This window comes from Danio rerio, chromosome 3, assembly GCF_049306965.1.
Source record: "Danio rerio strain Tuebingen ecotype United States chromosome 3, GRCz12tu, whole genome shotgun sequence".
Taxonomy (NCBI): Eukaryota; Metazoa; Chordata; class Actinopteri; order Cypriniformes; family Danionidae; genus Danio; species Danio rerio.
Window position 1 is genome coordinate 8660227 of NC_133178.1, and position 25437 is coordinate 8685663.

The 25437-nt window shown below is 36.1% G+C and overlaps 1 protein-coding gene across 4 annotated transcripts in view; it reads right to left on the minus strand.

The window, feature by feature from the left end:
• Positions 1 to 25437, minus strand: part of LOC100332354 (shisa family member 6) — a 214940-nt gene that overhangs the window by 187775 nt on the left and 1728 nt on the right. The gene's annotated exons all lie outside the window — the stretch shown is intronic.

A 25437-nucleotide genomic window follows, 5' to 3' on the forward strand; every position in this document is an offset into this window, starting at 1 on the left:
TTAGGTTAACTAGGCAGGTTAGGGTAATTAGGAAAGTTATTGTATAACGGTGGTTTGTTTTGTAGACTATCTGTGAAAATTTTTTTGCCAAAACGGGCTAATAATTTTGTCCTGAGAATGGTGTTTAAAAATTAAAAACTGATTTTATTCTATTCGAAAATAAAACAACTAAGACTTTCTCCAGAAGAACAAATATGATCAGACACACTATATATATATACCAAACTTGAGTGGATAAATTACCAGAGAGCATGAATTTACTTACAAAAATGTACATTTTAATTGCTCAAAGTATGAAACTTATAAAGTATCTTCATGGAACATAATCTTTAGGAATTAATAATCTGAAGTCATTGCATTTGGGAACAGAGTCAAGGTTCTCAAGGTAAATGCGTACCTAGGCAATAAAGGTCAAACAAAAAAATAAATAAAAAATAAAATAAAATAAGGTCAAGAATCTTGGTGTGACTCTCAATAGTTTCAATAGTCATGTCAAAGCAATTAGTAAATCAGCATACTATCATCTAAACACATTGCAAGAATCAGATGCTTTGTTTCCAGTGAAGACTTACAGAAACTTGTTCATGCTTTTATCAGCAGCAGGGTGGATTACTGAAATGTCCTCTTCACGGGCCTTCCCAAAAGGACAGTCAGACAGTTGCAACTCAGCTAGAACGCTGCGGCTAGGATTCTGACCAGAACCAGGAAACCAGAGCACATCACACCAGTCCTCAGGTCTTTACAAAGGCTCCCAGTTACATTTAGAATCGATTGTAAAATATCATTGCTTCTCTTTAAATCGCTGAATGGCCAAGGACCTCAATACATTACAGATTTGCTCACTGAATACAAACCCAACAGATCACTCAGATCTTTAGGATTATATAAACTAGAAATTCCAAGAGTTCAGTCAAAACAGGGTGAATCAGCTTTCAGCTACTATGCCTGAGGCTGCTGGAATCAGCTCACAGAAATGATCAGATGTGCCCCAACATTAAGCTCATTCAAATCCAGACTGAAAACACATCTGTTTAGCTGTGCCTTTACTGAATGAGCACTGTGCTACGTCGGACAGATCGCACTATTATGTTTTTCTCTTTTTTTTTATTATTTTATTGTGTGTTTTAACACATTTTTATCTGTTTGATCTGTTTATTTTATCATTTGTTTTTATTTTCTTATACTTGTCTCTTTAACTCCTGTTTATGCACTTTAAATTGCCACTGTGTATGAAATGTGCTATATAAATTAACTTGCCTTGCCTTGATTCATATACTAATTATTTTTGCCAATAAAAAAAATAACAATTTTGACCCATAAATCCTATTTTTGCCTTTTCTGTAGTTTTATCCATTTTACTTATGACTGGTTTTGTGATCCAGTGTCACAAATAATGATCTCACAGAATCCAGTCATACCAATGGAACTCATGGTGAAAAACGGAATGTTATGGAACTTGCCAGAATTGAGGCCTGTTGTTTTATACAAATTCCAACATAGTCTTTGAAAATTAGAGAGTTGGACTTGAGATCCAAAGGTTGCAGGTTCATGTCTCGGAACAAGCAAAGAGAGTAGAAATAAAATGACCACCTCAATACCACGGCTGAGGTGATTCCCTTGAGCAAAGCATTAAATTGACAAATGCAAGTCAGATTTGGATAAAAAGCATCTGCTAAATGCACAAATTTAAATCAAAAAGAAATATTTGGCGTAAAGTGTGATTATTCACACAATACACATAAATTAGAGCATGTGTAACGGTAGACATATAGACTAGATCCAAATACACAAGTTTCCACCAATTCAATCTTACTTGTCTCAGCAGATCCTCAGCCAAAAACATTTAATTGTCAGGAGTTAATATATGCAGGATGATGCTAACAGTAATTTGGGCCTGAGTGCTATCCTGTTTGCTCTAAAGACACATCCAAACATCGGTTTAAGTTAATTACATCCTCACAAAACACCTCAACGCAGCCCTCAGGGACTCACAAGCACCATTTCTAAACAAATCGCGGCCAATTTCGCTCATTCCATCACCTGAATTGGACTGAATGGTGAAACATATGGCGGCTTTAGAGACCTGATGTCGCTACAGGAGAAATTAGACACTTTAAGTGAACACTCACTGTATCTCACTCATTTAAAGCCTCCGTTTATACTTTTAACACATTTGCAGACATATGCATTTTGGAGACACTTTTCTTCAAAGTAATTTATGCATTGCGTCTTATTCATATGTGCATTTACATTTTCAAAAGATATGAAGAGTGACCCAAGTGTTTTTTGCTACATTCTACTTGTTTTTTTTTTGTTTTTTGTTTTTTTGCAGATTTAGCCTGGCACTTTTATTTCCACATCCTGTGTTACATTGTAATAATATCAAATTCAAGAAACCGGAATGATTTTAGTTACAGGAACACTTTTGGTGGAACTAAATAAACTCCAACTTCAAAGTCAAGTTTTAAACAAAAATAGGAACTACCAGTGATGTACACTACATGACAAAAATCTTGTCGTCTATAAAATTTTAAGAAAAACAAAAAATATCTTGACTTCTAGTTGAACATTTTCTGTCACAACTGGCTTGTGTGGAAGGCAAAGGCCTCTAGATTACGTTTATTTGACCAAAACAAAATATGATCATGACTTGATTTTTAATTATTTCATTAGGACAGTAAGGTCTGACTCTGCTTAGACAAAAGTCTTGTCACTTAACAGAAATAATGTCCAGTATAGAATATAAAGTCATGCTGCAGTGGAAAAAGAATGAATATTGTGTCTGACTCCCATGAGCTTGGAGGACTGCATCTATACATCTCTGCAATCACTTAAATGACTTATTAAAAAAGTCATCTGAAATGGCAAAGAAAGCGTTCTTGCAGGACTCCCAGAATTCATCAATATTCTTTGGATTCATCTTTAATGCCTGCTCCTTCATCTTACCCCAGACATGCTCAATAATGTTCATGTCTGGTGACTGGGCTGGCCATTTCTGGAGCACCTTGACCTTCTTTGCATTCAGGAACTTTGATGTGGAGGCTGAAGTATGCTGAAGGAGCGCTATCCTGCTGAAGAATTTGCCCTCTCCTGTTGTTTGTAATGGAATGGGCATCACAAATGTCTTGATACCTCAGGCTGTTGATGTTGTCATCCACTCTGCAGATCTCTTGCATGCCCCCAAAGTGAATGTAACCCCAAACCATGATTTTACCTTCACCAAACTTGACTGATTTCAGTAAGAATCTTGGATCCATGTGGGTTCTAGTAGGTCTTCTGCAGTATTTGTAATGATTGGGATGGAGTTCAACAGATGATTCATCTGAAAAATCTACCTTCTGCCACTTTCCCAAATGATCAACTAGAAGTCAAGTTATTATTTGTTGCTCTTACGACTGGTAATGTTTATTGGGTCTAAGTTAAATAAATGCAATACAAAACACTAGCAATTTGTTGCAAAACAAAGATATTGAAATCTGTAATATCATTTAGCTCTCATACTTGTGTGTGCGTGTGTGTTCTTTTCTTTGCCTCAATGAATTTCAAAATAGTTGCCACAGGTCATTTTAGATCTTGGCCTCTCTCTTTCACATTTTAAGTCTATTTATTTGACCATCTCCATCTCTGATATAGTGAAACCCACAATAAACAACAACTTAGGTTAGTGTTTCTCAACTGGTGGGTCGTGACCCAAAAGTGGGTCACAGAAACATTTTGAGTGGGTCGCAGAGTGTTCTTCTGATGCATTTAGATTTTCAAAGGTGCATGTGAAAGCTAGATGCTCCTTTCAGACATGGTTCATGTGTGTTTGAGAAAAAAACATGCTCTCCTTAAGGGCATATCAAAGGGGTTGCAGTGGTCACAAGTGTCCATTTGCAATGGTAGAAATGTGAAAGGTTTTATATTTCAGTGTTTTCTCGAGCTCGGCGCTTGAACTGTGAGTCGGATTGCCAGGTAAAATACAAGTATATACTGTAAACAATGCTGGGCTCCACACAATCGATTTGAGTTGGGACATCACAAAGGAATTAAGATAGCTTATTAGTTCTTACAAATTTAAGTGGTCTAAACATAAAACAATTAAGTTGTCCCCAAAAAACTCAAGAACTGTGTTGATTCAATTATATATATATATATATATATATATATATATATATATATATATATATCAGGGCTCAACAATAAGGATTGCCCGGTGGCCCGGGGTCAGCGTGAAAGACACTCAGGACATTAGACAGGATTGTTACTGGCCAGTAACGATGAGCAATTTTTCGTAACCTGGTAACAACCAGTACAGCGAAAAAGATGGCAACATGACAGCAAAATTAAACCGTAAGGCTAAAAGAAAACATCTGTTTCTAAAGTCTTAGAAGCAGACAATTACATGGGTACAAAATTAGGAAACTGAAAAAAAGAAGAAAAAAAAAACAGTTGTCAGTTTGGCAAGCCATTTTTATAAAGATTATTTACAATTGCATTAAAATATCATCACATTTTTCATACTGCTCTTTCATTTGCATAAAATCTTGAATTTTGCTCATTATACAATTATTAACATATTTAAAATGTTTAAATTCTAGATTCACTGGCATAATTTTGCCATTATTTAAAATATATGGCAAAGAAATAGCAATTAACTTTTTAGTTTTTTTGGTGGGGCCTGTGAAAATTTTGGCAGGGCAAGTAAAAATCTCAACCAATGGCCCGATCAGACCCGTATAAAAAATCCTTAGCGTTGAACCCTGTATGTATGTATATATATATATATATATATATATATATATATATATATATATATATATATATATATATATATATATATATATATATATATACGTACATGCATAATTTTATATATACATGACTTTTTGAGTGTATAAGCAAGGTCAACTGAGCGAAAAGTCTAATTGTAAATTATGCTAGTCATGCTAGGAAATAACATGACTATGCATAGGAATTGCATAGGAAATAAAACTTACTCAAGCGCAACATTTCCTGCCAAATTAAAATGTTACTAACAAAGAAAAATAAACCTTTCCGACCTATCACCTACCCTCTTCAATTGTATGCACAAATGTGGCTCCACATAGTGTACACTTAATTAAACATTAAGAGCAAAATAAATGAAACAAATGTGGTGGCTTAAACCAATTTACTAATTTTATCGACAAAAAACAAATAATCACAGCCTCCTCATTCTTGGTATCTGTAAGTTATTCCAATTAGGGTTCAGGCCATTTCACAGTGCTGAAACTGCACTCCTTAGAGTCACAAATCACTTGCTCTTATCATCTGATTGTGGTTGCATTTCTTTATTAGTATTACTGGACCTTAGTGAGGCATTTGATACTATTGACCACAACATTTTCTTGCAAAATGTCTTTGCCATTAATGGCATTGCACTGGCATGATTCAAATCTATTGATTTGTACAAGTAAATAAAGAGGTATCATAATGATCACAATTAAATTTAGGACTAACTCAAGGTTTAGTACAAAGACCATTCCTTTTCAAATTGTAACTGCTTCCTCTAGGCAATCACAGAGCATGTAGTCAATTGTATGCTAACTCGATGTCAGCCTCCGGCACAACCGAAGTGTTTTGCTAGTTTCAGTAGGGCACAGGTATTTTCACATCCTGCGCCATGCAGTTGGGTATGCTACTAGATAACAATCTATCTTCAAGAAATCACCCATTTATAACATCAAGAGTAGATTATTTAAAACTTTATTATGTGTTTGCCCTGCTTGTTTAAAAAACAAACCATCTAGAATACTTACTAGAACCAAAAGTATAATCCTATTAGACCAGTTCAATACTGCAACTTGCCATTAAACATTGTATAAAACTTGAGCAAGCTTCTGTCGGCCCTTTATTTCACTGTCAACATTCAGACTGTTTGATAATATCCTACAATATTAAAGTTTAGACTGCAAATGGTAGATTGATCTTATTTTACACCTAAACTCTGCAAAAGTTGGAAGGCAGACACTCTTTTAGGTTAACCCTAGATTAAATATGCATCTTTCTGGAAAAGCAAACTTGCCATAACAGCATTGTAGGAAGAATGGCATATATGTAAATTTGTCCATCAGCACTCATCCCGAGGTTAACATAATCACTTGGATCTGGTCAGTATGCACACCAGATGGTGGGGGCAAACCGCACCATATCCCGCCAGGGTCAACTGAGACATTGATGAGACGAGCCCACAGAAGACTTCTGCACACATATCCCTGTTGTCAGCATGAAAATACCCCCCGTCTGAGACCAGCTGGGTCACACACATTCACCAAGAAGGACATTATGCTCAAATGCCATTGATATACTTTTGGCTAAACTGTAACTCTTCTTCTTTTGTTGGCTTGACCAAAAGTGAACTGGTCCCCAAACTGAGTCTGAGTTTTTTTTTTCTTCATATCTGTAAAATGATGCCATTCGGATTCCTTGCCACTGTTGACTTTGGTTTGCTTAAGCCCTGTTCAAAGGGCATGCTATTTCCAGAATATTTTTTTTACTTTTTGCACCATTTACTTGAGATTGGGTGTCATGAGGATTTGTGAATGACAAATGGGTGTTGGGATGCAAGAAGTAATAGTTTATCATCGTGTAGTGTGACAAAAGCAGTGGTGGATTTAGACATGGCCAATATGGGGAATCAGCCAGGGTGGCATCCATAGATATCAGGGCTCAACAATAAGGACTGTCCGATGGCCCGGGACCAGCATGAGAGATGTTCGGGACAGTAGAGAGAATCATTACTGGCCCGATCAGGCCAGTGCTGCCTTGTCATTAAATTTTAATTTGCCTGCTACTATGTCAATTGTGTGCAAATACAGTCTCAGAACCGAGAAACAATTTGTGCTTTTAAGTCTCAGAATGCTACGTTTTCCGTTTCCATCACTTTTAAGTCAGCCACTTTTTGTTTAGCAATAAAATACCTGCACATTTTCCATACTGCTGTATTTTACTGCTAAATATTTTAACATTTTAAAAATATTTAAATTCTAGATTGAAAGACATTATTTTTGCCACATTATTTAAAATATGTGGCTAAAAAAATAGCTATTTTTTATTTATTTTGGTGGGGCCAGTGAAAATTTTGGCAGGGCCAGTAAAAATCTGAACTGCTGGTCCAGTCGGGCCAGTAGAAAATGTCCTTAGCGTTGAACCCTGGATATTGTTGTCTATTGGACGGAATGCGTCAATAGCGCCGCCATCTTGGTACAGGGTAGCGCTCCTTTGAAATGAATGCGGGACCAAGGTACATTGGAGGACTGTGGCCATCCAAAGCCAGAGATATACACATATACACATATATCTATAATCGGGAGTTTTCCTGGATGTTAGTATGTAATTTTTTTTTTTCTAATTACGAAAATTATAATTTTACATCACTTTTCTACATTGATGGATCAGTGATCGCACGGGCATTCCTGACAAAAAGCTTGTGTTTGTGTGTACAGAAATGTACTATTCACACTCCCTGTTAAATTTGATCTAATCATGTCCTGAAACACAGCTCCTCTCCTGCTTTCACTTCTCATACTGACGGAGGGAGCGATTCGTTTGTGAATGAATCCCCTGAACGACTCGTTCACTAGCCGACAATAATACAAGTTTCTGGCAGCGCAGCATCTCGTTATCATATTTCTTTTGCATTGTTTGCTGATTTTATTCAACAAAACTAGCATAAGCCGAGTGTTTAGTGCGAGTTGGATCTGCTTTGCCTTATTGTGAATGCAGTAAGTGACTGTATTATCATCAATAACGTTACCTGATTAGCACAAAAGTTCAGAACATACAAAAAAACAGAAAAAAAATTAATCTTACCTATGAAATGTTCTGCCTTCGTGCTTTTTCTTTGTTTGCTCATTGACAGCTCTAAAGTCCAGCATCTTCACGCAATAACACTGTCTTGACTAGTGCGGTTGAATGACATTTGTCCTGGGAGCACTGTACCAATGTGGCGGCGCTATTGACGCATGCTCAGGGTCCCTATGCGATATCTAGTGTATATATCTATGGGTGCCATCTAGAAAGCTCTACATTTCCACTATCTCAAACCACCGCACTATCTATTTCCAACAAATAGGGTGCGGCATGAGGTGGCTCGCCAAGGGAGCCACTGAAACTAGAACCAGCGGAGAACTGGTCCCCAAATTGAGTCTGATTTGACCTTAAGTTTTCTATCTTCGTTTCAGTCAGATCATGACATTTGGGTTCCTTGCCACTGTTAACTTTGGTTTGCTTAAGTCAGGGGTGCCCAAACTCAGTCTTGGAGGGCCGGTGTCCTGCAGATTTTAGCTCCAACTTGAATCAACACACCTGCATGGATGTTTCAAAAAAGCCTTGTAAGAGCTTGATTATCTAGCCCGGGTGTGTCTGATTGGGGTTGAAACTAAACTTTGCAGGACACCGGCCCTCCAGGACCGAGTTTGGGTATCCCTGGCTTAAGCCCGGTTCAAATTATATCATTTTTTCTGACTTGGCAAAATTTACCTGTGATAGGGTGTCGTGGGGATTTGTAAATGACAAATGGTTCTTGAGACGCAAGAAGAAATTGTTTATTCTTGCGTAGTGTGACATAAGCAGTGGCTGATTTAGGCATGGGCAATATGGGAAATCGGCCAGGGTGCCATCTTGCATTGGAAAGCACAGGCAGCATCCTCACACCTCCATTTACCCCTGCTCTACATCTCTGTTAACCACATGGGAAAACTAGATTGCTGTTGAAAGTGGTGTTAGTGAGGCCAGCAGGGGGCACTCAATCTGTGTCTGTGTGACTTCTGATGAAACAGTAAAGTGAAGGAGACACTATACTGACAGTGAGTGTCATCTTTCGGATGAGACATTAAACCGAGGTCCTGACTCTATGTGGTCATTAAAAATCCCATGGCACCCAGTATTCTGGCCAAACTCCCTCCATCAGACCTTGCCCATCGAGGCCTCCCAGTCATCCCTATCCACTGAAATGGCTGTTTCATTGTCTCTCCACTCTACCAATACCTGGTGTGTAATGAGCGCACTGGTTTCATTGTCCTGTGGCTGCCGTTGCATCATGGTTTGTATATCGATACACGATAAATACGCTATATAGATACACATTATATTACATTATATTCAACATGTGGTGTGGATAATCTGATAGGAATTTATTTTTAAAGGTACCCAGCTGTCTACTCAATCCTTCGTTGTCATTTTAATTTCAAATAATGTTAAAACTTATGTAGCACCTGCCAACTTTTACCATTTTTCTCACATTTCACACACATCCCTCGCCACCCTCCCATTTTGTTATTTCTCCCAGAAAACTCCTGTAATTCCCATCATCCCAATCCTACACTGTTGTACAATCTCTAAACCACCAATTGTTGGCAGGTATGGTGAGTGAAGAGTTTACAGCCATAGCTGAAAAATTATTGCTGCAGCTCCAAAAGTGCATCTTGCTACTGTTTTCATTTAGAAAACACACATACATCTGGTATATATGTATATATATATATATATATATATATATATATATATATATATATATATATATATATATATATATATATATATAGAAGAAACTGCTATGTGAGACACTCAATACCTCAATAAACTCAACTGCTTTATCTACACAACGTCGCATAATCTGACACCGTGACTGTTGTAACTGACATTAAAAATCATGTAGTCTGAATAGTTAAGCTTGGTCAATTACATCCTCCAACACTGACAATTGTATTAAACTGATTTTTTACTAAAGAATCAATGGTTCTTTGGAGCTGCATGATATTGTAGTAGCTGATTTGAGTTTTTTATTCTTTTTTTGTCTTCAATTTTTGAACTTTGGATTATTTTCTTATCCACAGTCACTGCGTCCCTTGCCTTCTCTAAAGAAATATTCCTAGTGCAAATGGGTCAATCAGAGTTTACTTCTACAGCATTTGTTTCAAAGCACTGAAATGGAGAACAGCGGTGACAGAGCGGTTTGTCAGGGTAAAACGTCCTTCTCTTACGTCAGAGATGCGCTCGGATTGCATCGGAGTGTGTTCCTGAAGAGACTGATCAATAAGAGCCGCTCAGATCGCCCGCCGAGGCTTTCAAAACACGGCCTCTCTGTCTCTCTGAAGGTCACCGGTTGATCTGCATGTGCGGAATACAGCTGCCACCTCTTTTAACCTCTTCCACCTCTCGCAGAGACCTCCGATGCCCTGCGGAGCCGTGAAATGTAGTGTTATTCAAAGTTAGGCTTCCACGGAGCTTTCCGGCACCCGCTAATCTTGTGTTCCACTCAAGCTGCTCATGTATGGCTGTCAGGTTATGAAGCGTAAAGCTTTATATCGTCAACGTCACAGGCGAACCAGCTGATTGGTTGTAATAAAAACTCCCAAAGTGCTTTTCACCAGACACAATAGGCATTCTGCTTTTTTTACGGCTGTGTTGGAGTTGAGTTTGCCGGTGCCTTGACAGTGATGTGGAGGCTTTAAAATGCTGTAGGGTCGGAACTGAATCATTATGTGCTTAAAAAGCTCAGGAAGTGACTTTGTGCCGAGTGCAGGCTGTGAAAACCAACTAAAGTCCTTTCAACAACTGCTAAAGCGGATGGAGAGGATTCACTCCGCTCTTCCAGCACTGTTGCTTTAGCTGCCATGACGCTTCCAGGGGGTTTCTTTAAAAGTTAGTTCTCTGACAAAACCATCCTGTATTATTCATGTTATTAATTCTTTAAGATAGAGTTTAGGTCTTTGGTTAACTTGCTAGAAAAATATTGAAGGAATTCCACTGTTTTGAGGTGAAAGTGACCCATTTTACAAAGTACCATAGAGGTAAACATTCAAGTTTTACCATTTTTGAATAAATTAAGCCAATCTCCAAGTATGACGGCAGTGGGCAGTACTTTTAACTTACCTTAGCATAAATCATTTAATCAGAATAGACCAATAGCATCTCAATAATTTAATTAATTGATCATTTAATAAGTCATTGAACTGGATTAGAAGTTTACATTTTCTGTCAGATTTTTATTTATTTTTTGCTTGTTTTTGAGCAAGACGCTAATTATCTTATATTGAATTCTTAGCATAAACCAGTGAATCAGCTTAGACCTTTAGCATCTCACAAAAAAGTTTTGATGATTTAATAAATAATTGAGCTTACATTCAAAATTGAACTTAACTTAATAGAAGTTCACATAAAAATTTCTTGAGTGAGTCGCTAATGGTCTAATCCAATTCAATGACTTATGCTAAGCTGAGCTAAAAGTGCTTCAGGCAAACCAGGAGATCGATTGAATGAATTAAAAAATTGACAAATTTATCTGGTTTCCCAGTGTTAGGTTGGTGCTGGAAGGACATCCGATGTGAACATATGCAGCAAACATATGCTGGATAAGTTGGCAGTTCATTCCGCTGTGGTGACCCCTGATTAATAAAAGAACTAAGCTTAAAAAAATGAACGAATAAATACAATTTATCGGTTTAACTTTAGATTAGTTTTGGCAACTGAGAGCTAAATAATATCAATGCTTTTAATATATTTGTTTTGTAACACGGTGCCAGTGTTTTGCATTGCATTTATTCAATGTAGATGCAATAAACACACACTTACATCACTGGTAGTTCCTATTGTTAAAAACTTGACTCTGAAGTTGGAGTTTATTTAGTTCCACCAAAGGAGTTCCTGTAACTAAAATAGTTCTCAGTTCTTGCATTTGCTATTTAAACAATGTAGCACAGGATGTGGGAATGACAGCCTAAATTTACAAAATTTAAAGTACACTTTTGTACTTTATAGCTGTGCATTAGTGCCTTCTTTTGTACTTTTGTACCTTCATGGGTCGTTGTTGTACCTTTAAGGTACTATGAGGTATAGATTTGTACCAAAGTCCCTTTAAAGCAAGTCATTTCACTCGGCGGCCATCTTTGAAACTCCTCTCGAGCAGTATGCTCTGGCATTCTGATGAAATGAGGAAACATCAAATTCTTAAAAACTACTTGCCAAGCTTACGATTAAATTTCATATTATGAATAACCAGTAAAATTAAACAACAGCTGTCTATTTAGTTTAATTTCTAAATATTCGTATCACATCACATCACATCACACAAAATCTGCATAAACTCCAAGCCCCTCCCTCCTCATTCTATAGCAATTTCTGATTGGCTCCGGTACACGAAGGTAAGCTTTATTCACCATATAGCGATTGCTGATTGGCACCTGTACTAGAAGGCAAGGCTTCATTTGCCATATTGACAGTTACACTTTTCCCCATTTAAAAGTATATGAGTGACATGTCTTGTGTATTCTATAGTCTTTGTTTGTACTTGTTAGATATTAATATGTACCTTTAAGGACCTGGTATTATCAAAAAAAGTTTCTTTTGAAATGTAACCTACACCAGCGACAGATTTATAATATGGCGTATAGAGTGTTCCTTTAAAGACACAATTTGTAAGTTGTGTGTTTTATTACAGTACACAGAGCAGTGTTATAATAGAAGCTTAAAATGGCTTTGAAATTGTGAATACACGCTCTCTAGTGACAAAAAAAACATACTGTGTTTAAACAGCACACGCACGCACACACACACACACACACACACACACACACACACACACACACACACACACACACACACACACACACACACACACACATGTAGGCTGAGTCTAGTAAAAACGTTTTGTAAAAATTACGATGCGTTTTTCATGCCCTACTTTGCTGTGTTTTTTGACCCTTGCCTTGTTTGTTTGTTTATGTTGTCTGCTTCCTGCCTGTACTGACCAATCGCCGGTGTATTTAACTATGACTCTGGATTTACCATACATCTGTTTGCTCCTGATTGTGACCGTTGCTTGCCTGACCATTCTAAATAAATCTGCATTTGGATCTGCACCTCCTTTGTCAGCGACCACATCACATTACAATTTTTCAATCACTCGCCTAATATACCAACTTAACCTTGTTAAGTCATAAGCCCCTTTCACACATACACACCTTTCCGGAAAATTACTGGCAATTTTCCGGAAAGGTGTGTATGTGTGAACAGGTCCTTTTTGAAAATACCGGTAAATTTGTTCTGGCTATTTTCCGGAAAGAGAAGTTGTAACATTACCAGTAATTTGCCGGAATGCTGCGCTGTGTGAATGCAAAAGGAAGATTGCCGGAATAAGCGCGTGCAAGTCTAAAACATGCTGACGTGAGACGTCTGCTTTAGCCAATCAGAACAGTCGGACGCATACACGTCCGCGCGGTATGAGAATAAAAGCCTTTGAATATTTTTCCAGACACATTTAGCTGCTAGAAATTAGTCAGATAATTTAATATGTTCATTTTAATGCCAACTGTGTAATTGATTATCGATAAGATGCTTATGATAAGCCGTTGTTTGTTTACCCTCAAGCTTTGCTTGTGCCCATAAACAGTCTCTGAGCGCCAGCACACACACATATTATGAACATCTCGACATGCGAAAGTGTTTCTCTATATGTTTTCATCGAAGTTGTTCACAATACTGATCCATCCACAGAGTTTGTGATGTAGTCAAATGTTTACAAATACAAGCGCAGCCGTTTAGAGGTCATTTCGGGTTAATGATGTCAGAATTACCGGTATTTTGGAATGGATGTGTAAATGCTCTTTTCTGTAAAAATTCTGTAACGTCCTCGCCTGTGTGAACAGCGCTCTTTTGAATTTACCGGTAAAGTCGTTCTGGAAATTTTCTATATATTTACCAGTATCACTGTGTGAAAGGGGCTATAGTTAAGTTTAAATTGCACTTTTAATACTAGTATCTTGCAAATTAAGTAGAAAACTTTAATATGCTGTCATCATGGCCAGGACAAAGTAGATTAGTTATTAAAAGCTAGTTATTTAATCTATTATGCTTTAAAAATGTGTTATTTAAAACTAATATCTTTTAAAGAAACATCTTGAAAAAAAATACTCTGCATTAAAAAATGCTCTCAAGGTTGGGGGATACAGCACTGTCATTTTGGTCACATATTTTCAAGGTTCATGCACTCGTTAAGTAATTTAATATATTTTTTAGCCAAGTCAAGCTTTTCTTTGCACCTATTTTCCTGACTGCTGAATTTCTCAAGGACTTTTCTCTGTTCTGATGTTTTCTCCCAGAGGCTGATCATTCCCTGGCCGTTTCAGCAGGTGTCTAAAGCAGCACAGCGGCATCAATATTTAAACAAAGAGAGACGACACGCTGAGACGCAGCAGGGGATTGTGGGAAGCTGAGAGATGGAGACTCATCAGACGCGGGCGATGCGAACGGACAAGACTGCGGCTGCTTTGCCCGAATCACAATCCTGATTATGTCATCAGAAGCGCACTATTAGACAGCACAGTAATCAAAGAAATCTCCTAATGTCACGTTACTGTAATGGAGAGAACAGAAATAAAAGACTCGCTGGCTCTTTGATGAGGCCACTAATATGTTTGCTTCTGAGATGAAGAGAGAAACTCGAATACAGAGAAAAAAATGAATGCAGAGAAAATGAAAGCAAACTAACTTTCAGTTTTCAGATCATGTAAGGCCAGAATAAAATTAAAAATTCATTAAGTATATAATTATAGTCGGCGCCAGTGGTGTAGTGGTTAGTACGTCGACTACGTCGATCTTTCCCCTCTCTCTGCTCCCCATGCTTTCCTGTCAATTCTCTCCACTTTCCAATCAAATAAAGGTGAAAACCCCTAAAAAATTATTATAAAAATAAGTATATAATTAAAGAATTAGTAGTTTTTGTAAATAAAAAAATATTTCTTTTTCACATGTTAAAGTTATGTGTTTAGAAATTCAGTAGTATTTAGCTATTAATTTAGGTATTATTAAACTAAATAATATCAATTATATTTATTCATATTCCTTTGGCTTAGTCCCTAGATTCATCAGGGGTTGCCACAGCAGAATGAACCGTCAGCTTGTCCAGCATATGTTTTACGCAGAAGATGCCCTTCCAGCTGCAACCCAGTACTTGAAAACACCCATACACTCTCATATTCACACACATGAACACTACGGCAAATTTAGTTTATTCAATTCACCTATGGCGCATGTCTTTGAACTGTGAGAGAAACCGGAGCACCCGGAGGAAACCCACGCCACCATGGGGAGAGCATGCAAACTCCACACAGAAATGCCAACTGACCCAGCCGGGGCTCTAACCAGCAACTTTCTTGCTGTAAGGCCACAATGCTAACCACTGAGCCACCAGGCCACAATAGTAATAATAATAGTAATAATAATAATAATAATTGTATAATTTCAAGGTCAATCAAATTAGCGCTCTATGATTAGCATTAAATTTTCTGTACCATTGTCCAATTGCCTAATTAAACTAGTTAACCTAATTATTTTAATTAAACTTTAATTAAACTGTTTAATAGCACTTTAAGCTTAATATTGTATTGTAAATTCTTGCTAACTAGTAACACATTATGTATTTAACTGTCATCATGCCAAAGAAAAAAGAAGATAGTAAGATACCATAATTAAAATGAGTTTATTAGTCAAATAAAAATCAGGTAAAACTGATGTGTTCTTTTTGTAAATCCAAACTTGGGAAATATCTGAAAACGATTTACAATTAAACTCCAAGGTTTTATATAGATATATATATATATTTTTTTTTTTGAATACTCAAACATCTTTATTTTTTGAAGTATGCCATAAAATATTTCTAATTCTCATTTAACATGTTTTCGTGTTGCTGTTTTTTTTTTTTTTTTTTTGCAATAAATCCAAAATCAAATGTAGTATTGCAACAGGATTATGTTTGATTTTTTTGTAAACCAACAATGCTGTGTGTGTCAATCATTATTTAAAAATTTCTTGTTTTAATTGACTTTAACAGTCATTATTTAAAACTGTCAAAATATGGTCAACCATTTGGTAGAGCAGGCAGTTATAGATTTACACCGCATTTTAAAAATGAATGTTTTTATCCATTTTTTTTTGTGAAAAACAGATTTATCAAACAGATATATTTATTAAAATTATATTTTAGTCACTGAACATACTTAGAAATTGAAAGATAATACAATAAATTAAAGCAAGAAATTGCCAAAAAAAAAAAAAAAATTACAACCTACAAAATTTCAACTAAATTTTCTTCTTTTTTTGAATTTGTATTTAATATTTTTCTATAAAATATAAATTTGGGTGTACTAGTTTTTGGAGCGTTATAGTAAGTTATTTTGTTAGATAAGCTCCAGATTTGGTACTGACTAATCTAATGTATATGCACAAATATAATATTGTAGAGCTTCCTATTCAAAATATAAATTTAAAAGATAGATTTGTGAGGGGTGTGCTTATACATGCTGAGCACTGTATATAACAATTGGAATTTGCTTGGGGATGTGCAATATGTAAAGCAAAACAATATAGAATTAAACATTACATTACATTTAAAGAGCCCATATTATGGGTTTTTGAAAATTCCCCTCCATGTAGTGTGTAACACAGTTCTAAGTGAAGTGAAGTATCCAGCTAAGGCTTAAATCTGTAAGAATACAGTGTTCAAAACGGTTGATTCATCTATAAAAGAGTCGACTCACAGTGCTTCAAACGAGTCGCCTTGATACCGATTCATTAGGTGTTTCGCCATGACGTACGAACGAAACCAAGTTATTCACGTGCACGCGCAAACCCGGGAGATTTTAAACCTGAGGCCCCGCCCTCTGACGCAGTAACCCAGACACACACACACACACCCACAAACACACGCACACAAACAAGCCGGTCGATTGAAGTCACACTGCAGATGGACATTATATTGAGTCTCTACCCAAAGATGAAACCTCAGCATTATAACCAAGCAGTTGGAAACTACTGGAAACTTCTGGAAGCTACATGCTACAAAGAATACTTCATCTGCGTTTGTTAAAGGTAGGATCAGTAACTTACTGATGGACGTCAGGATGGGTTTCTTCCATTTCTCAAGTGTAAGTACTTGCGGTTAAAGTTGTTGCCTCATTGACTATAGCTTGCAAATGTATTTAGTTGTGATTTGTTACTTGTAACCGTGTGTACTGTATCAGGTTAACTGGCTATATTCTCTTATCGCGTGCAAAGTCACGTTAAAAACGCGACGCGTGCTGCTTTGTTTATGGAGCTCCGTGGTAACGTTAGAGGTCTGCATTCCCGCATTTCCCCGCGCCAGATTTCTGCGGCGCGGGAATAAATTTCCTAATAAATCGCGGGAGCGGTCGGTAACGGGTTTGATTTGGGACGGGAGCGGGCTGCCTGAGAAAGAGAAAGATGTGTCTGCTTGGTGCTTGTGTGTGCACGCGCACGTATATGAGAGAGAGAGAGAGAGAGAGAGAGAGAGAGAGAGAGAGAGAGAGAGAGAGAGAGAGAGCGCGAGCGAGAGCTTTATGCTTGGTGCTTGGTGCTGTGTGTGTGTTTATACAGACAGCTTGGCTGTCTGGACTGTATATCTGGGGGATTTTCGGTTTTGTTCTCCCCCGCTCTTTAGCGGGATCGGGCGCGGCGGGCAGAATACGGGGCGGGTTCTAAGGCTAAAACCTGGCGGGTGCGGGCGGAAGCGGGAGCGTTCTCGTCCGGAGGTGTGTGTGTGTGTTTTTGTGTGTGTGTGGCAGCTAAAATCCACGCCTACACTATCTAGCGTGTATGAACTGTGATTACTTTTTAAATTGCTGATTAGCTATTGGCCATTTCACTCTTTGACTGAAGGCAGTCGACCAATCGCGACAGACTGTCATCGGTCCAATCAGCGCAGATTAGCTTCGCGCTAAGGAGGGGTTTGGGAACAAATGAATCACTGGACGATTCATACAGGAGTCGCTGGGATAATTAGGTAAAAATAAATGCAGATTATAAGACCATGAAAGTGTTTTTTGACCTTGCATGCATATTAGACTGTTGTTGGAGACCCTTACAACCAAGATATGACCCTATTTCATGTATAATATGGGCTCTTTAAACGGAATGACAAATTCCCGAATATCAATTCTAATTAAAGAAAAAAAAGAAAACTGCACAAAAACAGACAAATTTATATGTATGTTTTTAGACCTTATATAGTGAAAAGTGAAAAAAAAAACATGTATAAGTTTTCCAAGTGTTATAAAATAATTATAATAATATAAACACAAATCCCTGTTAAACCTTAATTAAAAAAAGAATCCAAATTTTTGCAGGAAAGCTTATCATTTTAACTTTAACTGTGTTATTTAAATTTAGAGGATAAAAAATATATATATTTTTGTAGTTTTGATTTTTGATTTCTGTTAGTTTTGATAGTTTTGATTTCTTTAAACAATTTTAAGGTCAATTTTATTAGCCCCCAATATATATATATATATATATATATATATATATATATATATATATATTAGCAAAAAATATATGCTAATTATATTTTAATTGTCTACATAAAATACTATTATGTTTAGAAATGTGTTTAACAGAAATTGGGCAAATAACCTAAGTTAATAATTACAATTTAACAAAAGGGCTAATTATTCTGACCTCAACTGTATTTATGTCTTTGTTTTCAGACCGTAAATAGTGACAAAATGTATACATAATTTACAAGTGTTATAAAATATGTATAAGCATGGACAACTATTATTACAGTTTGTGTAACCTACAGACATTTAAGCCTTTTCCAGTACTTATGAGTGAAAGTTGAAATTACAACCCATAATCTGCACTAATTCATCTTTTACTCAGTATATGAGCCAATTAGTAACTTCAGACGTCATGACATTGTCATCAGTCTCCAGTATATTGATTATGAGGTCAAAGCATTTCTGACACAGTCGTTATAATCAACTGATAATGAATAAGCCAGACAGAAGAGAGATCTTGTTCCTGGTTGACCTCAGGCCTCACACACACACACACACACACACACGTTCTCCTCAGAGAAAGCACATTTCATGGCTCTCTGCGCTTCAAACACACAGTACATTAAGAGAGATCAGCCCTGAGCGGCTCCACTACACATCTGAGCCTCTGAGTAAACACTCTCATCTTATATTTAACTGTATCTTTCTGCAAATCATCCTGGTCTAAATGAAGCAGAGCAGTCTCGGAGAGTGCAAACGCTAAAACAAATGTTTCGGGAACATTCTGTACTGCACTGGTGTCTCTGTGAGCAGCTACTGATGCTTTGTCAAAAATGGGGCAAGCGATGATAGATCGAAGATGGGACACGTCTGATATTAGCCCTGAAACCTTCTGAGAAAAGCTCAAAATCGCTTCAGTGATCTCTCTCTCTCTCTCTCTTTCTCTCTCTATCTATCAGGGATCTGACTGCTCACATTTCATACTCGTTGTTTATCTTGTACACTGAGGCACTGTGCGCTGATACTATTACACCGTCTACAACACATGACGTGGTGCCGCAACACTGAATAAAAGCTGTCTTTTCCATGTTAAAAGGAGTATTTGTTTCAACCCATCTGCGATGACAACGAACACAATTTCTATTTTAGAAACCGTTTATATTTCCGCGACAGAACAACAGCATAAACTCCTGTGACAGTGATCACCTCAGGTACTGATTATGTGCTTGAAATGCTGCCAATGTGAGTTCTAACACCATTTATTGTGACATTTATTATCATACTACTGAAAGCACCGGCAGATAGTTTATCACAGATCTTGAAAATGAAATATCAAGCAGATGGTTTAAAAATGAAAGGCAGAACTGTGATTCAGTGCAAACCAACAACATCAGTCACTTAGTAGCCCAGTAAAAACATTGTATAACATGTATTAATTGGATTAAAAGCCTTTACCATTTAGTTGGGAGTGCAGCGGTTGGTATTTAAATGTTTCTGTCATGTTGCGTCGTGTTTGGTGCAGACCATAGATTGTAAAATATATGGACGTAGTATCCGTGACATCACCTATAGGTTTCTGAAGAACCCAAAAAAAGCAACAAGTAGGCGCGGCCAACCATCGTCATTCTGTTCACGCATCATCCACCAACCGGGGGATACCAAATAAAGGCAGAGGCGGAGCATGAGCTGAGCTACAGATGCCTGCTATCATTTTGCTTAGATGGGATTTCCTATGGGAAAAACGCTTAATACTTCATTACCTGCAAAACGTTTGTGTTCTGACAACATGTGCTTGGTTGTAGACTTTGTCAATAAAGTGTTTAGATTAAAAACACTGCTGTAATACATTTCAGTAGTATTCAGTTCAGCCATAGTACTTTCAGTAGTATGGCTATAATTGTCAGCAAAAATGGTATTTGATCTCAAATCTGTGACATTTAACAGTGAATAAAGCACATAACCAGTACCTGAGGAGATTATCTTTGTAGTTTATTATGTTGTTTAGCTATGATGTGCAGTAATAGAAACAAAATCTCTTCTTAACATGAAAAAGACAGCTTTTATCGCATTGCGTCATTGAATGTAGTTAGGACACGATGATAATCTAAAAATATATATATTTTTGCTGTTGTTTATTTTAAATTGGAAGAAAGTAAGTCATAAGTAAGACCAGGCAGAAAGTTTTTATTCCAAAATACAGTTTTTATTGTGGTTTTTTACTATTTTCCATGTGGGACTAGTCATACTGTAGGTTAAAAATCCAGAAATACAATTCATCTTGTTTTCAAGGTTTTAAATTTTATATATATATATATATATATATATATATATATATATATATATATATATATATATATATATATATATATATATATATATATATATATATATATATATATATATATATATTAGTTCAAATAAGCATTATATTTTACCAGTTTGCACCATGGTAATCATGCAATATAGCAATTTTGATTATGTACTAAAATGAAATTATGTTATATAATGAAAAAAAAAATACAGAAAATATAGATTTCTTTGCATTGTTTTAATTAAAGCCATATGTAGACAGACCAGACAGAAATTGTGAACTGTTATTTTTTATATTGTTTATATATATATATATATATCTGTTCTGAATTTTGGAAAATAATAATACAAATAATAAAAATAAACAAATTCATACTAATTAATTAATTACTTTGACCATGCAGATTCATGTGGGCCTAACCATAGGTTTAAAACAACATGCCTAAACAAAATCTTCCAGAATTATGAATCTATTCTATTTTTTCTAATCTATTCTATTCCACACCGTTTTTTTTTTAAATGTTGATTAGCATCTTATTATTGTTTAAATAACCATTATATTTGACCAATTTGCACCATTTTAACCATGCAATATATCAATTATGATTATGCTCTTCAAATAAATAATGATACATTAATATAACGACAAGTGGGAGAATAGAAAATATAGTTATAACAATTTTTGCACTGGTTTTAATGAAAAAAGTAAGTAATAAGTGGGGCTGTGGACTTTCTTTGCCCTTTTCAGTGCAGAACTTTGGAAAAAACAATTAATGCCGATTCATGTTGGCCTAGTCGCAGGTATGAAATGACCTGCGTAAATAACAACAGTCTGTTTATTTTTATGTATGCTGCTCACATGTGTGAGGCAGCTGTACAGAATGTCATTCGGTCTTCCCAAATCCAATAAGCCTCATTGTGAGCAGCAGCCAAACTCTTATCAGACAGCCTGAGCTTGACTCATATTCGCTTCATGGATCAGTTCGATAAGAAAAGAGCAACCTGCCATCTTCAATACTCTCCACAGCCCAGCAAAAGGATCGACTTGCACTCCCTGAGTGACGCCAGCGGCTATGAGGTCAACGTTACGTCAGTCATAACACGAGAACTCATCCTTCTCGGTTACCATTGACTTTTTATTAACAAAAACCCAATCAATAAACAATACCGATGTCTGATTTGACCTTCAAAAACAAAGAGATAATCTCTGAAATGTCTCCTTTTTGACATTGACAAACCAAAGTGCTATAAATCTGTCTTTTATTGACAAACTACAGCATGGAAACCTAGTTCCCCAGGATGCAACACTTTCCAGCTGACCTCCATCTCAGCGCAAGACTAATGAAATCCAGAATCAATCCCTCCTAGACGCAGATGAGTCCTAGATTTAATACAGTATGCAATTAACTATTAATATTCCTTCTTAACCCAGAACCCTGCCGCTTAATTTGCGATCCAGAATCACAAAGCCTTTTTTCGCGGTCTAGTTTATGTACTGTACGTTTCAATAGAAATGTGTCAGAGGGTTTCATTTATCTCCCGTTGCCTCATTCAGTCTCATGCTTTAATATGACAAATCACACTAAAACATGATGGAAGGGCAGCAAAGTGGCTCAGTGGTTAGCACTGTCACCTCACAGCAAGAAGGTCACTGGTCTAGTGTGGAGTTTGCATGTTCTCCCCTTGTTGGTGTGGGTTACCTCTGGGTGCTCCGGTTTCCCCCACAGTCCCAAGACATACGCTATAGGTGAACTGGATGAGCTATTATATGAGTGTGTGTAAATGAGTGTGTATGGGCGTTTCCCAGTACTGGATTGCACCTGGGAGCGCATTCGCTGTGTAAAACATACGTTGGATAAGTTGGCGGTTCATTCCGCTGTGGTGACCCCTGATGAATAAAGGACTGAGCCGAAGGAAAATGAATAAATAAAACATGATGGGTTGTTTTAACCTAATGTTGGGTCAAATGTGGACAAAACCAATGTTTGGTTATTATTTTTTTCAATTGAATTCTAATAACATGTTTAACCAGGGTGCGAATTATAGGGGGGTTTGACCTTCTTAATTCCATCTGAAAATTAGATGTATGGGGGGTCATCCCTTTAAATTGTGAGAAATAGTTTGATCTGATTTGTATCTTAAATAATAATATTAATAATTGATATAATAGATGATATAAATATACATTTGACCACCCCTATAACGGTTCATACCATTGTGAACGCAAAATCAGTCTATGAGAGACAAAATGCATTCAGCAGACTAAAACTTGCAAATCTGGAGCACCTTTGCACACAATAAGTGTTCACAAGACACTTTTCTCATAAAATAGTTGCTTGTGTCTACATATAGCCTAAAAGCAAAGTAAAATTAAGCACACAGTTTAAAATAGGCCTAGCTAATCAGGTTACTGTAGGCCAGAATACACTCAATATCCCTCACTGAAAATGTAAATGTATTTGTTTTTAATGAATTGTGTGTAATTTAAGTGAACAGATTTGAAGTATTACATATTACATTATGTGAAAAAAATGTTGCCCCCCTTCCCCTCACCCACACATGATCATCAATGTATAAATCGAATCCTGATTTTAACCCAATAGTTGGATTTGTCCATATTCGACCAAACATTGAATTACAACATCCCAGCATGTCATAAAGCACATTAATATTTCATTAGCATTCATCGTTTTGTCGTATGAATCAGTTACTTTAAATCATTCTTCTTATCTGAATTCCACATTTTTGTCTTCACAAATTAAAATGCTAATGAGAATGAAAAAAGACACCTTTTGATATATGCTGATGTGATGCGATGCAATTGGGAGTTAATGGTATTCTTTGTCATTCAGCAAACACTCTCATCCTAAATGACAAACAGCGCAGTTTCAATTCTTCAGTATCTTGAAACACAATAATGAAATGAATTAACCTTCCGTATTACTACCTCAAGATGGTTATCCATATGCCGCATTTCTGGCTAAATGCCTCATAATACTTACACTGGGTGTGGTGCAACATTTTAAAGGGATAATGTGCCCCAAAATGATAATGCAGTCATCATCTAGTCAAAATCATGTGAGAGCAAATCTGTATAACATTTTGAAAGATGTAGAAATCCAAACAGAAAGATGAAAATTATTGATCTACCACAAAACACTGAGAAATCCTTTATAAAAAATATCTTTTGAGTTCAACAGAAGAACACATGGGTTTAAAACTGAATAAATGATGACAGAACTTTCCATTTTGGGTGAACAATCCCTTAACAACCTTAGTTTGCATTGGACAAACTTTGGTTACCAGTCCTTAAGATTTAAAAATAAAGGTTCTCCAAAAGGGTGTTTGTCTGTTTTTTAAGAAATGCCACATAAGAACCATTTTTGGTTCTCCAAAAATCTTTTCAGTGAACAGTTTTTTGTTAAATATCCCCTTTTTACCAAACAGCAAAGACCTAAATAATCTATATCTATTTTAAAGAGAAATATTCCAATTCCAAAGATTCTGGGGATTATCAGTACCAATGAATACCAATTATTTTAATACCATGTAGACATTAACCAGGTTACCCCACGTTGAATCCATCACTACTTCCAGTCACACTTTATTATAAGATACAACTCTCACAATTGTCAAACCATTAACTAAGATATTAACCAAATAAACTACTAGGGTGAATTCAGGTCAGTTGGGTCATCCAAATATTTCTTTTGTCATTTCAAATGGCAAAAAGTGTCCCAATTGACCTGATTTTGCCTTAATTGGCTGCTTATTAATAGTTATTAAGGTAGTTGTTGGGTTAAGGTATTGATAAGATTAGCAATGTAGAAGTACTAAATCAAACAACTTCAAATTGTTACAATCAGGTCATCAGTATTGCATTCCCAGGTGTGTAAGAAATAGGAAAAAAATATTATTTATTCCCTAATCAAGTTTTTACATTTCTCCTCTCACAGTTGATGGCTACTAGACTGGATGTTTATTTAGAGTAGGAGTTCTATGATTTTAAATGACTTATTTATTTATATATCAGAACACAGTATATAGAATATGGTCAGAATTATTAGCCCCCCTTCAATTTTTTTTTCCTTTTTTAAATATTACCCAAAAAATTTCAAACAGAGCAGGGAAATTTTCACAGTAGATCTTAGAATATTTTTTTCTTCTGGAAAAAGTCTTATTTGTTTTGTTTTCGCTAGAATAAAAGTGGTTTTTAATTTTTTTAAACACCATTTAAAGGTCAATATTATTAGCCCCTTTAAGCTGTAATTTTTTTCCGATAGTCTACAGAACAAATGATCATTATACAATAACTTGCCTAATTACCCTTACCTCCGTAGTTAACCTAATTAACCTAGTTAAGCCTTTAAATGTCACTTTAAGCTGTATAGAAGTGTCTTGAAAAATATCTAGTCAAATATTATTTGCTGTCATCATGGCAATGATAAAATAAATCAGTTATTAGAAATGTGTTATTAAAACTATTATGTTTAGAAATGTGTTGACGAAATGAAGTGAAACAGTAATTGGGGAAAAAAATAAACAGGCGGGCTAATAATTCTGAATTTAACGGTGTGTGTGTATATATATTCACACTTGGCATATATATATATATATATATATATATATATATATATATATATATATATATATATATATATATATATATATATATATATATATATATATATATATATATGCCAAGTGTGAAATGTCAGAAGCCTCTGTGAGTGTATGCTGTAAATGAAATGTCTCCATGGGGACCAATAAAGTAAACTAACTAACTAGAATAAGATCATACTTTATAAGTACT